The 17,489-nt window shown below is 36.9% G+C and overlaps 1 long non-coding RNA gene across 1 annotated transcript; it reads left to right on the plus strand.

The window, feature by feature from the left end:
* LOC110271350 lies at positions 131-1,976 on the plus strand. The gene is made up of 2 exons (XR_002362008.1): positions 131-286; positions 1,387-1,976. It is a non-coding gene; the product is annotated as an uncharacterized LOC110271350 (long non-coding RNA).

Below are 17,489 nucleotides of genomic sequence, written 5' to 3' on the forward strand. Positions count from 1 at the left end.
GAGGAGGAGGAGGTAATTAAAGCTGGGGGCTGGGGGACTGACCGAAGCTTTTTACGGTTATAGATTTGCAACCTTGGGGTATGGATCCTCTAATTTTGACAAATAATAACATGGGTTGGCGGAGGAGGAGGAGGTAATTAAAGAAATATTCTGGGGGACTGACCGAAGCTTTTTACGGTTATAGATTTGCAACCTTGGGGTATGGATCCTCTAATTTTGACAAATAATAAAGAGGATCATGGGTTGGCTTATGGAGCATATGTCCCAAGTAAAAGGCTAAGGACCGGTGAGTTTTAATCTGCACTTGCTAAATGAAGTTAATGATGAACCTGTTACTACTGACCCAAGTGTGTGCATAGGTTTCCCGTTCTTTTTGAACATTTTCAGAAAAGCCTTTTCAATGGCTACAATTTAATTAATGGTATCTAAGAAAATCAATAATTGCATAATAACCCCATTTTATACAGATGGGTCTCGGCCTATTGTTAGCCATTCTTCCCAAAAACTAAATTACGTATCCGTACGGCGTACGGGAGGTGATTTCTTCTAATAATCTTATATTCTTAGTATTAAAAGAAACCGTTGAACCACACTATTATAGGGTTACTAAGATGAGCTCTTATATGTTACATGTGCTATGATTTATATAAATTTTTTAATTCAAAATATAAAAAAAATTCAAGTTTTTGATATATTTAATTATTTAGTGTATTTATTGAAAAAGAATAAAACTTTTACTTCCTTGAGTCAGTTAGAATTTGTTATGATTTGATATGCTTTATTGTTTTTATAAAAGTTTCTTGATTTAGATTCTTTTCTTAAGATGCACTTAATTCTCTTTAAGGTGCATTTCGTTGTTTTTCTAAGATCTTGCTTGATTGCAATACAAGGTATTCTTTCAATTTATTGCGAATACCGTTCGTGCTGTTTGTCTTCTTGAGTTTAGTATTCCTTCGAATAAACTCGAGTTTGTTTTAGTATAACGTGTGTGATTTCATAAATAGCAAGCGATGCGTTATTTCAATAAGGGAGGTGAAACTTGTAAGTGTGCGACGTTACAAGAGGTTGTGAAGATAAGTTATATTGAAATTTGGGAAGTTGAAGCTCTAAGGGTTAGCGTGAAACTAGTGTGCAAATGTTAACTACATCATTTTCACACCAACCTATTTTGTAACCTTTTGCCACGTTATACTTCCATGTCATGTTTAATGATAAAATCATGTAATCTTTTTTATCAAGTCTATCTTATAGCTTCTGCTTCTTATTAGACTTTTTCTCTATATTTATGCCACTCTTCCTTAGTTATAGTAAGCTTTTTGTTATGAAACCTTGTCGTTAGTATTCTATTAAAGTTTGTTAAAGATTTTGAGGTATTTGATGTCATAGGGTTGAGTACCGTTATTGCATGCTGTGTTTGTGGTTGATGCTGCCGCGGGAAACAGTCGGAGTTGATGCCGCTACTGTGAAATAAGGATAACAGAGGAATTGTTGCATTTAATTTTCGGGTTTCGATTAATTGAGGTAGGATTTTTCTTAAAAACTTATTTTATTTCATACCATAGCGTATCAAGGGATCCGAAATGTTGACGCGACGAGGATGATCGACGCCACTGTCGGGATGCTAAGCGAACATGAAGCGAGCATGTGATAATGTGAGCCACCTCATTCACTGAGAAAATTTTGAAAGCCAAACTCCCAAAGGGCTTCAACAAGCCTACCGATATGAAATATGATGGGACGAAGGACCTACAAGAGCACCTCACGCCTTTGAAGCCAGGATGAACTTAGAGGGAGCCGCCGATGCGGTCCAATGTAGGGCCTTTCCGGTAACCCTAGCCGGACCCCGATCAAATGGGTCAACGTCCTCCTCAATGGCTCCAAAGCCAGTTTCGACGATATGTCCAGGATGTTTATGGCACAGTTCACTACAAATAATGATAAAGATGGATAATCAAATCTGGTTTTCGAAAAAAAAATGAAACAAGGGACGGAATAGATGAAAAATAAATGAATAAATAGTACGCCTATCACGTGGCACGGTAAGAGTACATGTTTTGGTGCAAATTAATCAAGAAAGAACATGTAACGTCTTCAAAGACTTAAGAATCATTGTTATAAGAAACCAAGTTCAAAGCCAAATCAAAGAACACATGGTTCATAAAGAGGAATATGAGCAATATCAAGGATGAATATTTCAAATGTATCAAATGAATAGTTAGGATTACAATTGAGTAGAGATATTCAAGAGCGATAAAGAATGGTTAAAATATAGTCAAATCATATTCCAAAAGGAAAATCTGAAGCAAGAAACTTCAACCCAAGTGATAAAAGAGGAAAATGGAGCACTGAGTTATGCGGCACGAACAAAGATCATACTTCGAAATGGAGTAAACCCTCAAAAGTAACCTCTATCGACCCCCAAAACCTCGTGATTCACGTTACCTATTACTTTTACTTTGTCTACAATAATCCATTACTGTTTCTATATACATGAATCATGAGTATTAAGTTGGCCAAACCTAATACCATGAGAGATGCAACGGTCAACTAACAGCATTAATCAATAGACAATCATGCATCTGAAACTCAAATTCTTGTCACTAGGACAAGTCCTATTGCATGACAGACACTCAGCGTATGCAGTAAAGCATAGTCAGTCCATTCCCAAGGACCTAACAAGAACGAACTGCTCTGATACCATAATGTAACACCCTAACTTTTAGCACCTCATGATCGTACTAAAAGTCTGAGCGCTACTTATAATAAAATAATTTCTAAAATAAGGAATTCCAATTTATAAAATGAATTATAACTTATTTATATTTTCAAAATTGTGGGTGGTTACCCTCAACAGGTTCAATGATGAGTGCCTAACGGTAGATGGACGTACGGACTCGGTAGCCAGTCTTTGTTTGACCAATGATCTCATGAACGAAGACTTCAGGAAGCACCTCACCACCAAGCCAGTCTGGACCATGCACAAAATCTAAAACATTGCAAGAGAATACATAAACGACGAAGAGATCAGCCAAGTAGTGGCCACCAATAAACAGCAGCACGGCAACTCGGCACTTCGTAGAAATCCACCATCAAAAGATACCCCAAAAGAACACTTCAAATCCACTGCTCCGAACTGGCCACTTAGGGTGGGAAAATTCACAAACTACACACCCTACCATCCCCAATCACCAAAATATATAACCAGATAGCGGAACGAGGCATCCTCCCGAAGGCGAGACAACTGAAGGAACGGACATGCGGCAATAAGAGTCTATACTGTGACTACCACCTAGAATTTATATTATTTATATGGCATTCTGTTGATTTGTTAGTGGATTTTAGTGAATTATACCCCATTGAATGCTACTTTGAGCTTCTATGGTTATTTGTTGATTTCAGGTAGCATTCGGATGATGAATTAGTGAAAAATGCATGAAGAAGTAAAGGAGGCTCATGCGTACACATCACTGGTGCAATAAGAGAAGTCATACGTATGTATATGCTACACGTATGCATGACTGAGCAAGCTTAACAAGGCCAATTCTTCTCTGAACAAGTGGTGCTAAACACCACGACTCGACATTTAGCGCTGAGGGCCTCGTAAATTATGCAAGACTTTGTGGATGTTGGGTGCTAAATGCCCACTGACTGGCATTTAGCGTCGGGGCCTTTGGTTTGCGTGCAAAGCTCACTTCATGGGTGGTGCTAAACACCCAGTATCCGGCGTTTAGCGCCGATAGCGATATTTTGAAGGGGGACCACATGTGCAATAATTTATCATCCCTCTTTAACTGGCGCCATATTTGAGCAGCATAAATTTTCAATCATGCAAAAGTTAAACCAATAGCAACAAGATTTGAATCATTATATGCCAATTGCCAAACCCATCAAACGCTGCTGAATAATATGCATTCACAGCTTCACCGCTTCCATTTTTAAAATAGTTTTAGAATACGAGTAACAAGATAAAAAATTGAAATATGAATAAAAGTAAGTAATTAAATCCTACCAAGTTATTTAAAACATTTGTTCATTAAGTCTAATACCTAAGTTCTTATAACATAACCGAAGAAAACATAAACAATCAAGGTTTTCTAGTCATCCTCAAGCGCAATTGAACCTGGACCCACTGAACAAGTAATATCCTCTGATAAAATCAAATTTTCAAAAAAAAAACAAACTATATATATCAAGCTAACTAACAGAGAAAAACTATAAGATAGATATTGGAATTGATAAATTATGATATGATATATTTAAGAGACATTTAATATCCAATTTACCTTGCTCAAAATTTTTAAGCTCTTCGAAATTATCAGGTACAAGAGAAGAGAAAAAGTCTCCTTTAAGCCAATCTTTGGTGCATACAAGAGCTTCTACCATCTTAGGAGTCAATGAGCTATGATGCACGAAACTGACTCCGCACATTTCGCATAGATAGACCGGCAAGTATACCGGGTCGTCCATGGAATAGCTCAGGTGAGTGAGGGTCGATCCCACGGAGATTGTTAGTTTGATCAAGCAATGGTTACCTTACAGATCTTAGTTAGGCGGATAGAGAATATAGTTGTCACAAGAAAACGCATAAAACAAATAAATAAATAAAACGTTACTAGACAGGTATGAAATCAGTGATGATAGAACGGTTGAGGCTTCGAAGATGCTTCTTCCTTCTAGATCAACTTTTCTTACCATCTACTCTAACTTCTGATTGATTCTTTCCATGGCAGGCTGTATATGATTAACGCCGGGTCAGCGGTCATTAATCTCCTCTACTTCAAATCAAACGCCGGGTCAGCGGTAATCCAATCTGAACGGGGGTGAAGCTCTAACAGTCCATTCCCTTGGTGATCTTACTCAAAATACCACAGACAAGGTCAGATCTTCTAGATCAGAGAATGCTGCTCCTTTAGTTCTAGCCTATACCACAAAGGCCCTTATCGCCCCGCACCTCGGCTGCACTGATGTCTCGAGAAGTACCCAATGAAGTTGTGGATTAGCCGTTTAAGAGATGTATAATCAAGCTTGTGGTTCAGTACTATCCCGTTAAGGACTCGCATGAACCCATGTGAATAGGGATGATGGTCAAGTTATACTCCCAATCCATTAGGATGAAGAACGCAGATACATCTTAGAATAGAATCAAGCATAGATTGAAATAGAATAGTGATATTATTAATCCATAAGAATCAGTAGAGCTCCTAACCTTAACCTTGGAGGTTAGTGACTCATACTATACATAAAAACAATGTAATTCCAAAAAATGGCATAAAGTCTTGAACAAGGTTGATCCTTGTTCTGTATATATTAATCTAATGACTAAGGATTACAGAAAATAAGATAAACTAGTCTTGTAGTGCGAAAATCCACTTCTGGGGCCCACTTGGTGAGTGTTTGGGCTGAGCTTGAGTGAAATCCATGAGCTAGTACCCTTCTTAGGCATTAAACACTAGCCTTGGACTCCCTTTTGGGAGTTTGGACGCCAGCTACTACCCTTTGGGCGTTTGACACCAAGAATAGGGCTGGTGGCTGACGTTGAATGCTATTTTTGGGCCTGCATTTTCAAAGTAAAGTATGGACTATTATCTAGTTCTAGAAAGCGCTGGATGTTAGCTTTCCATAGCCATTGAGAGCGCGCCATTTGGACTTCTGTAACTCCAGAAATGCTCGTTCGAGTGCATGGAGGTCAGATCCTGACAACATCTGCAGTCCTTTCTCTGTCTTTGAATCAGACTTTGTCCAAAGCTCCTCAATTTCAGTAAGAAAATATCTGAAATCATCATAAAACACACAAACTCAAAGTAGAATCCAAAAATATGAATTTTGTACTAAAACCTATGAAAATATAATAAAACATAAACAAAACATAATGAAAACTATATGAAAACTCATTTTCTTTTTCTGCTTGCTTTTTTTTTCGTATATACATATATTTTTTTTCTTTTATTACTTTTTGCTGCTTTTTCTTGCTTCAAGAACCAATTTTAGGATTTTTCAGATCACCAATAATACTTCTCTTTTTTTATCATTCTTTCAAGAGCTAACATTCTTAACTCCAACATCAAATATGCGTTGTTCATTCATACATTCATAAAATAAAAGGAATGCCACCACATCAACATAATTGAACTATTCTTATGATATAACTCGAAATTCAAGTATCTCCCTATTCTTTTTCAATTAAAATTTTCTTTTAAGCAAGGTGAGGGATGCATGGAATATTTCATAGCTTTAAGACATAAAATAAAGATGATCATGCACTAGAAACAGATAATAAGATAAAATACATGGAAAACAAAAAAATACCATAGGCAACAGGAGATTAAGGGAACGAATCCACCTTAGTGATGGCGGCTACTACTCCTTCTGGAGGATCCAATGGAGTGCTTGATTTTTTCTATGTCACGCTCCTGTCTCTGTTGTTCTTCCCGCATGGCTCTTTGATCTTCTCTCATGGCCCTTTGATCTTCTCTTAATTCATAGAGGATGGTGTAATGCTCTTATTGTCCCATCCTCAACTGATCCATGCTTGGAGCTTAATTCTCCTAGAGAAGTATACAATTAGTCCCATGCTTGAGGCATCTCAGGGATTTCTTGTTGAGGCAGCTCCACATGCTCTTGTTGAGGTGCATGTGTAGGCTCTCTAGTTTGCTCCATCCTTCTTTTAGTGATGGGCTTGTCCTCCTCAATGGGGATGTCTCCTTCTATGACAATTCCAGCTGAATTGCATAGGTGATAGATAAGATGGCAAAACGCCAACCTTGCTAAGGTAGAAGGCTTTTCATCTTTCTTGTACAATTCCTAAGGTATTACCTCATGTGCCTCCACCTCACTTCCAATCATGATGCAATGAATCATGATGGCCCTGTCAATGGTCACTTCTGACCGATTGCTAGTAGGGATGATGGAGCGTTGGATGAATTCCAACCACCTCCTAGCTATGGGCTTGAGGTCATGCCTTCTCATATGAATAGGCTTGCCTTGAGCATTGCTCTTCCGCTGAGCTCCTTCCACACAAACGTCTGAAAGGACTTGGTCTAGCCTCTGGCCAAAATTAACTCTCCTAGTGTAAGGATGTGGGTCTGATGGAGATTTTCGTCAGTAAAGAATTTCTAAATAAAATCACGTTGCAAGTCTAGTTCTAAACCGACAAACAAACCTCAGTCAATGTTTAATTTGTTTGTCACTTGTACAAACCCAATAAAAATAAACCGAAGTATTCAAACCTCAGGTCATCTCTCAAGAAGTTGCAGTGAAGTGTGTTTATTATTGGTTGTGGAAAAGTATTTTTGGGTTTTTGTAATAAGAGACAAGTAATGTAAATAACGAGAAAATAAACCAATAACTAAGAAAAGTCCCAGTAAGGATTGAGAATTGGAATTCCTATCCTCGTTATCATCATCAATTGTGATGGTAAGTGTAAATTGCTTTCACTTATTTATCCTCTAACAAATGAAGGAAAGTCAAGTGAGAAAAATCAACTTAAGTTCCCAAGAACTAATCAAAGACTAGATTTAGTGAAGCTCAAGTCAACTAGCAACTTTCAATCAACAACCCACAAGAGACTTTGACAATTCAAGAGTCTCCAAATTACTCAATCCAAGCCAAGAACACAAAAACTATTTTAAAATCCAACCAAGCATTTTATCAAACACTTGGAAGGCACAAAATAAAATCATATAGAACTAACAAGAAGTAGTAAAAGCTAAGACTAACAATTGCAAGAAATTTACAATAATAATATGAAATACCTCAAATTGCATTAAATAAAAATCAAAAGCAACAAAGTGTCATGAACAATAAAGCAACAAAGTAAAGGAACCAACACATAAAACTAAGAAAGCTAAGAAGTGATAACAAAAACTTAAAAGAGGAACTTGAATTAAAATGAGAAGAATCTAAACCTAGATGAAACTGAAAATAAAAGAAGAAACCCTAAAACCTAAAGAGAGGAAAGAGCCTCTCTCTCTCTAGAATTCTACATCTAAAACCTAATATGTGTGAATGAATGAATGATTAGTGAATCCTCCTCCCAGCTCCACTCTGCAGCCTCTTGTCTTTATTTTCGGGCCTGAAACTGGGTCAAAAGCAGCCCAGAAATTGCCCCCAGTGTTTTCTGTTAATTGCAGCACATGACGCTCATCACGCATACGCGTCAGCCACGCGTACGCGTCGCTGAACGAATGCCTAGTCACGTGTACGCATCATCCATGCGTACAAGTTGTTTGTCTGTTGCATGATGAGCAGATAATTTATACCCTTTTTGGCATTGTTTTTATATAGTTTTTAGTATGTTTTAGTTACTTTTTATTATATTTTTATTAGTTTTTATTCAAAAATCACATTTCTGGAGTTCAATTAAGAAGGCTTGACCTCAAACCCGAGGCTAGGGGATGGTTGGAGTTCATCCAACGCTCTATCATTCCTACTAGCAACCGGTCTGAAGTTACAATAGATAGCATCATGAATAGAGAGGAAGTAGAAGTTCATGGGATCATATCCCTAGAACTCTACAAGGTGGTGGACAAGCCCTCTACTTTGGCAAGGTTAGCCTTCCCTCATCTCATCTGTACCCTATGCAATTCAATTGGAATTGTCATAGAAGAAGACATCCTCATTGAAGGAGACAAGCCCATCACTAAGAAGAAGATGGAGCAAACAAGAGAGCCCACTCATTGACCTCAAAAAGAGCATGAGGAAATACCTCATCATGAAATCTCTGAGATGCCTCAAGGGATGCATTTTCCTCCACACAATTATTGGGAGCAAATCAACACCTCCCTAGGAGAATTGAGTTCCAACATGGGACAACTAAGGATGGAGCACCAAGAGCATTCCATCCTCCTCCATGAAATTAGAGAAGATCAAAGAGCCATATGGGAGGAGCAACAAAGGCAAGGAAGACACATAGAGGAGCTCAAGAACTCCATAAGATCTTCAAGAGGAAGAACTAGCCGCCGTCACTAAGGTGGACCCGTTCTTTAATTTCCTTGTTCTTATTTTTCTATTTTTCGAAAATTATGCTTTATGTTTTGTCAATGTTTGTGTCTTTTTTACATGATCATTAGTGTCTAGTGTCTATATCTTAAAGCTATGAATGTCCTATGAATCCTTCACCTTTCTTAAATGAAAAATGTTTTTAAGTGCAAAAGAAAAAGAAGTACATGAATTTCGAATTACATCTTGGAATTAATCTAATTATTTTGATGTGATGGCAACACTTTTTGTTTTCTGAATGAATGCTTGAACAGTGCAAATTTTTGATATTGTTGTTTATGAATGTTAAAATTGTTGGCTCTTGAAAGAATAATGAAAAAGGAGAAATGTTGTTGATAATCTGAAAAATCATAAAATTGATTCTTGAAGCAAGAAAAAGCAGTGAAAAGCTTGCAGAAAAAAATGGCGAAAAAAAAGACAGAAAGAAAAAGAAAAAGCAAGCAGAAAAAGCCAATAGCCCTTTAAACCAAAAGGCAAGGGTAAAATAAAAAGGATCTAAGGCTTTGAGCATTAATGGATAGGAGGGCCCAAAGGAATAAAATCCTGGCCTATGCGGCTAAACCAAGCTGTCCCTAACCATGTGCTTGTGGCGTGAAGGTGTCAAGTAAAAAGCTTGAGACTGAGTGGTTAAAGTCGTGGTCCAAAGCAAAAAGAGTGTGCTTAAGAGCTCTGGCCATCTCTAACTGGGGACTCTAGCAAAGCTGAGTCACAATCTGAAAAGGTTCACCCAGTTATGTGTCTGTGGCATTTATGTATCCGGTGGTAATATTGGAAAACAAAATGCTTAGGGTCACGGCCAAGACTCATAAAGTAGCTGTATTCAAGAATCAACATACTGAACTAAGAGAATCAATAACACTATCTGAATTCTGAGTTCCTATGGATGCTAATCATTCTAAACTTCAAAGGATAAAGTGAGATGCCAAAACTGTTCAGAAGCAAAAAGGCTACTAGCCCCGCTCATCTAATTGGAAATGAGCTTCATTGATATTTGGAATTCATTGTATTTTCTCTTCTTTTTATCCTATTTTGATTTTAGTTGCTTGGGGACAAGCAACAATTTAAGTTTGGTGTTGTAATGAGTGGATAATTTATACCCTTTTTGGCATTGTTTTTTCATAGTTTTTAGTATGTTTTAGTTACTTTTTATTATATTTTTATTAGTTTTTATTCAAAAATTACATTTCTAGACTTTTCTATGAGTTTGTGTGTTTTTCTGTGATTTCAGGTATTTTCTGGCTGAAATTGAGGGACCTGAGCAAAAATCTGATTCAGAGGCTGAAAAAGGACTGCAGATGCTGTTGGATTCTGACCCTTCTGCACTCAAAGTCGATTTTCTCGAGCTACAGAAGCCCAATTGGCGCGCTCTAAATTGAGTTAGAAAGTAGGCATCCTGGGCTTTCCAGAAATATATAATAGTCCATACTTTTTTTGAGATTTGATGGCCCAAACTGGCGTCGAAAGCCAGCCTAAAACCTCCTGGCGTAAAATGCCCAAACTGGCACCAGAATTGGAGTTAAACGCCCAAACTGGCACCAAAGCTGGCGTTTAACTCCAGGAATAGCCTATGCACGAAAAAGCTTCAATGCTCAGCCCAAGCACACACAAAGTGGGCCCCGGAAGTGGATTTCTGCACTATTTGCACTTAGTTACTCATTTTCTGTAAACCCTAGTAACTAGTTTAGTAAAAATAGCACTTTTTACTATTGTATTCGCATCTATCTTTTATCATCTCTGGACGTTTAGTCCTTAGAATTTACCATTGTACACGTTTGGAGGCTGGCCTCATGGCCATGCCTAGACCTTTTTCACTTATGTATTTTCTACGGTGGAGTTTCTACACCCCGTAGATTAAGGTGTGGAGCTCTGCTGTTCTTCATGAATTAATACAAGTACTACTGTTTTTCCTTCAATTCATGCCTACTTCTTCTCCAAGATATACTCTCGTACTTAATTCAGTTAAGTCAGAATGAAGGGGTGACCCGTGACAATCACCCAATCTTCGTTACTCGCTTAGCCAAGATCCGCGTGCCTGACAACCACAAGCAGTCTACATGATGTTCAACGTAGTCGTTGGACAACAGCCGGAGTATATTCTCTTGGATATCTAATACACGAACCGAGTCTGTGAGATTAGTATCTTCGTGGTATAGGCTAGAATCATTGGCAGCATTCCTGGGATCCGAAAAGTCTAAACCTTGTCTGTGGTATTCCGAGTAGGATCCGGGAGGGGATGATTGTAAAGAGCTTCAAACCTGCGAATGTTGGACACAAGTGACAGTGTGCAAAAGGATCAATGGATCCTATTCCGACGCTAGCGGAAACCGACAGATGATTAGCCATGCGGTAGCTGTACCTGGTATTTTTCATCCGAGACGAGAAATCCGACAGTTGATTAGCCGTGCAGAAATCGTAGAGGACCATTTTCACTGAGAGGAACTTATAGCTTGCCATGGAAGGAAGTAACGCATGGTTGGAAGAAGGCAATAGGAAAGCAGAGGTTCAGAAGCAACAAAGCATCTCCATACGCTTATCTGAAATTCCTACCAATGAATTACATAAGTAACTTTATTTTATTTTATGTTTTATTTATATTTTAATTATCAAAATCTCATAACCATTTAAATCCGCCTGACTGAGATTTACAAGGATGACCATAGCTTGCTTCAAGCCGACAATCTCCGTGGGATCGACCCTTACTCACGTAAGGTTTATTACTTGGACGACCCAGTGCACTTGCTGGTTAGTTGCACCGGAGTTGTGAAAAGTGTGAATCATAATTCCGTGCACCAAATTTTTGGCGCCGTTACCGGAGATTGTTCGAGTTTGAACAACTGACGGTTCATCTTGTTGCTTAGATTGGGTAATTTTATTTTATGTTTAAGTTTTTATTATTTTTATTTTCGAAAATAAAATATACAAAAAATTTTTATTATAATTTTCAAAAAATTCCAAAAAAAATGTGTTCTTCAGAATTTTTAAGAATGAATTCTAGAGTTTCATAAGATATGTTGAAGCCTGGCTGGCTGGTTAGCCATGTCTAATCTTTTGGACTGAGGCTTCCACTTCTCATTGACATGCTTGTATGTTTTATGCTAAAGCTTGGCTAGCTATTTGGCTATGTCTAATCTTTTGGACCGAAGCTTTCACTTAAAGCTTGGCTGGCCATTTGGCCATGTCTAATCTTTTGGACCGAAGCTTTAGACTAACATTGCATGATTCCTGGAATTCTTATTAAAAATTTTGTATCTCTTTATTTTCTTTTTCCAAAATAATTTTCGAAAAATTACAAAAAAAAAAAAATCATAAAAACAAAAAATTTTATGTTTCTTGTTTGAGTCTAGTGTCAAATTTTAAGTTTGGTGTCAATTGCATCTTTTTAATTTTTCTTTAATTTTCGAAATATATGCATTGTGTTCCTCATTGATCTTCAATTTGTTCTTGATGATTTTTCTTATTTGATCTTTAAATTTTCTTGTTTGGTGTCTTTTCTTGTTTTTCATATGCATTTTCGTATTACTAGTGTCTAAAGTTTAAAAATTTTTAAGTTTGGTGTCTTACATGTTTTTCTTTTCTTAAAAATTTTCAAAAATATGTTCTTGATGTTCATCATGATCTTTAAAGTGTTCTTGGTGTTCATCTTGACATTCAAAGTGTTCTTGCATGCATTTTCTGTTTTGATCTTAAACTCTTATGTCTTGTGTCATTTTGTGTTTTTGTCTCTCCTTATTAAAAATTCAAAAATAAAAAATAATATCTTTCCTTTATTTTACTAATAAATTTTGAAATTTTGGTTTGATTTGGTCAAAAAATTTTTTAAAATTTTAGTTATTTCTTGTTAATCAAGTCAAAATTTCAAATTAAAAATTCTATCTTTTTCAAATCTTTTTCAAAAATCAAATCTTTTTCATTTTTCTTCTTAATATTTTCGAAAATTTTAAAATTTGATTTTCAAAATCTTTTTCTTATTTTTATTTCATATTTTCAAAATCGTCACTAACATTTAATGTTTAGATTCAAAAAAAATTTTCAAGTTGTTACCTGCCTATTAAGAAAGGATCAATCTTTAAATTCTAGGATCATATCTTTTAGTTTCTTGTTAGTTAAGTAATCAACTTTAATTTCAAAATCAAATCTTTTTAATTTTCTTTTCAAATATTTTTCAAAATAAATTTCAATCATATCTTTTTCAAAACTTAATTTCAAAATCTTTTTCTAACTTCTTATCTTTTCAAAATTGATTTTCAAATATTTTTCAATTAACCACTTGATTAGATTGTTTTAATTTTAAAAAGTTTACTATTTTAATCATATCTTTTTCAAAACCACCTTACTACCTTTCTCTCTCTCTAATTTTCGAAAACTACTAACCCCTTTTTCAAAATTCTTTCTAATTAACTAATTGTTTTAAATTTTAATTTAATTTTATTTCTCTTCTTAAATTTCGAATTCTAACTAATAATTAAAATAAAAACAAAAATATTTTTATTTTCTTTTTAAATAATTTTCGAATACACTCTCCCTCTCATCTCTTTCTATTTATTTTAATTATGTACTAACATTCTTCTTCTTATAATTCGAACCCTCTCCCCCTCTCTGTGTTCGAATTCTTCTTATTCTCCCTTCTTCATTCTACTCTTCTATTCTTCTACTCACATAAAGAAATCTCTATACTATGACATAGAGGATTCCTCTTCTTTTCTGTTCTCTTCTTTTTCATATGAGCAGGAACAAGGATAAGAACATTCTTGTTGAAGCTGATCCTGAACCTGAAAGGACTCTAAAGAGGAAGCTAAGAGAAGCTAAAGCAAAACACTCTGGAGAGGACCTAACAAAAATTTTTGAAAAAGAAGAAGTTATGACAGCCGAAAATAACAACAATGGAGGAGATGCAAGGAAGGTGCTTGGTGACTTTACTGCACCAACTTCTGACTTCTATGGAAGAAGCATCTCAATTCCTGCAATTGGAGCAAACAACTTTGAGCTTAAGCCTCAATTAGTTTCTCTAATGTAGTAGAATTGTAAGTTTCATGGACTTCCATTGGAAGATCTTCATCAGTTCTTAGCTGAATTCTTGCAAATCTGTGACACTGTTAAGACCAATGGGGTTAATCCCGAGGTCTACAGACTTATGCTTTTCCCCTTTGCTGTAAGTGACAGAGCTAGGATATGGTTGGACTCACAACCTAAAGATAGCCTGAACTCTTGAAAAAAGTTGGTCAATGCTTTCTTGGCCAAATTCTTTCCACCTCAAAAGTTGAGCAAGCTTAGAGTGGAAGTCTAAACCTTCAGACAGAAGGAAGGTGAATCCCTCTATGAAGCTTAAGAAAGATACAAGCAATTGATCAGAAGGTGTCCTTCTGACATGTTTTCAGAATGGAGCATCATATGTATATTCTATAATGGTCTGTCTGAATTGTCCAAGATGTCATTGGACTACTCTGCTGGAGGATCTCTTCATCTGAAGAAGACGCCTGCAGAAGCCCAATAACTCATTGAAATGGTTACAAATAACCAGTTCATGTACACTTCTGAAAGAAACCCTGTAAATAATGGGACAACTCAGAAGAAAGGAGTTCTTGAGATTGATACTCTGAATGCCATATTGGCTCAGAACAAAATATTGACTCAGCAAGTCAATATGATTTCTCAGAGTCTGACTGAAATGCAAGCTGCATCAGGCAGTACTAAAGAAGCCTCCCCTGAAGGAGAAGCTTATGACCCTGAGAATCTTGCAATGGAAGAGGTGAATTACATCGGAGAATCCTATGGAAACACCTATAATCCTTCATGGAGGAATCATCCAAATTTCTCATGGAAGGATCAACAGAAGACTAATCAAGGCATCAACAATAATGGTGGGAGAAATAGGTTTGGCAACAGCAAACCTTTTCCATCATCTTCTGAACAACAAACAGAGAATTCTAAGCAGAGCCACTCTGACTTAGCAACCATAGTCTCTGATCTATCTAAGACCACTCTCAGTTTCATGATTGAAACAAGGTCCTCCATCAGAAATTTAGAGGCACAAGTGTGTCAACTGAGTAAAAGAGTGATTGAAACTCCTCCTAGTACTCTCCCAAGCAATACAGAAGAGAATCCAAAAAGAGAGTGCAAGGCCATCAATACACTGCACACGGCTGAACCTGGAGAGAGTCAAGAGGCAGTGATTTCCAATGCGGAAGACCTCAATGGACGTCCACTGGCCACTAAGGAGTTTCCTAATGAGGAACCAAAGGAATCTGAGGCTCATACAGAGACCATAGAGATTCCACTAAACTTACTGTTGCCATTCATGAGCTCTGATGAGTATTCTTCCTTTGAAGAGGATGAAGATATTATTGAAGAGCAAGTTGCTCAGTATCTAGGAGCAATCATGAAGCTGAATGCCAAGTTATTTGGTAATGAGACTTGGGAGGATGAACCTCCATTGCTCATTGTTATTGCTCCCACTTAGTTAACCCTTACTAAATAAAGGAAAGTCAATTGGACTAATCAACTTGATTCCTCAAGTCCTAGTCAACTCCTTTGGAAAGACTAGCTTTAGAGGGATCCAAATCAATCAGCAATTTCCAATTTTCAATCAACAGCTGAGTTTGACAACTCAAGTGTCACCAATTACTCAATCAAAGCCAAAAGGGAGAAAAATCTAAATTATTTATATCATAAATAAAAGAAAGCAATCTTAAATCTGAAATACCTCAAATTGCATTTAAACATAAATTCAAATCTAACATGAAGAGCTCATAAGCCAATTTTTGGCAACATAAATAATTACCAAGTGAAATAGAGCAACTAAAGTAATAGAGTAAATAAAAGTAGAAGAGAAACTAAATTAAAGGAACATTGAACCTGGAATGAAGAAGCAATCTAAAATTAAGAGAAATCCTAAATCCTAAATCCTAAGAGAGAGGAGAGAGGAGAGAGCCTCTCTCTCTAGAAACTACATCTAAATCCTAAAATTGTCAATATGAAAGTTGTCTCTTGAATGAATTGATTCCACCACTTTATAGCCTCTAATCTGTGTTTTCTGGGTCAAAAACTGGGTCAAAAACAGCCCAGAAATTGCCCCCAGCAATTTTTGGTACGTACAGGTCGCTGCAAAGTCACGCGTTAGCGTCGTCCACGCGTTCGCGTGGATTGAGTTTTCGCCAGGTGATGCGTCCACGTAATCCACGCGTGCGTGTTGCTTATTTTCAAGGCAGCTATCACAAATTATATATCATTGCGAAGCCCCGGATGTTAGCTTTCTAACGCAACTAGAACTGCATCATTTGGACCTCTTTAGCTCAGGTTATGGTCGATTTAGTACCAAGAGGTCAGGCTGGACAGCTTTAGCAGTTCCTTCAGCTTCTTGTATTCCTTCCACTTTTGCATGCTTCCTTTCCATCCTCTGAGCCATTCCTACCCTATAAACTCTAAAATCACTTAACACACATATCACGGCATCGAATGGTAATAAGAGAGGATTAAACATAGCAAATTTAAGACCAAAGAAACATGTTTTCAACTATATCACAGAATTAGGAAGGAAAATGTAAAACATGCAATTAGTATGAATAAGTGTGCAAATACTTGATAAAAACCACTCAATTGTGCACAAGATAAACCATAAAATAGTGGTTTATCACTCATTAATGAACTGAATGCTTTGGGGCAACTAAAGTTACCTCAAAAGAAACCAGATCCCGGAAAGTTCTTAATCCCTTGTACCATAGGCACCATGACCTTTAAGAAGGCTCTGTGACCTAGGGTCAGGAATAAACCTCATGCCACTCTCAGTAATGGAGAAACTAGGGATCTTTAAGGTACAAGCTGCTAAATTGTCACTAGAATTGGCAGACAATTCAAGGAAACAGGCTTATGGACTTGTAGAGGATGTTTTAGTGAAGGTTGAAGGCTTTTACATCCCTGCTGACTTCATAATCCTAGACACTGGGAAGGATGAGGATGAATCTATTATCCTTGGAAGACCCTTCCTAGCCACAGCAAGAGCTGTGATTGATGTGGACAGAGGAGAGTTAGTCCTTCAATTGAATGAGGACTACCTTGTGTTTAAAGCTCAAGGATCTTCTTCTGTAACCATGGAGAGGAAGCATGAAAAGCTTCTCTCAATACAGAGTCAAACAGAACCCCCACACTCAACTTCTAAGTTTGGTGTTGGGAGGCCACCATCAAGCTCTGAGTCTCTGTGAAGCTCTCTAAGAGCTCACTGTCAAGCTATTGACATTGAAGAAGCGCTTGTTGGGAGGTAACCCAATGTTATTTAATTATATTTAATTTCATTGACATTTGTTTTCCATTGTTATTTTATGTTTTCTTTAGGTTGATGATCATGTGGAGTCATAAAAACAGCTGCAAAATTAAAGTGAAATAAAAAACAGCATCAAAAATAGTGCACCCTGGAGGACAGGCTTACTGGAGTTTAAACGGCAGTAAGGATAGCAGAATGGGAGTTTAACGCCCATGCAGGCAGCATTCTGGGTGTTAAG

The sequence above is a fragment of the Arachis ipaensis genome, chromosome B01, assembly GCF_000816755.2.
Source record: "Arachis ipaensis cultivar K30076 chromosome B01, Araip1.1, whole genome shotgun sequence".
In the NCBI taxonomy this organism is placed as follows: domain Eukaryota; kingdom Viridiplantae; phylum Streptophyta; class Magnoliopsida; order Fabales; family Fabaceae; genus Arachis; species Arachis ipaensis.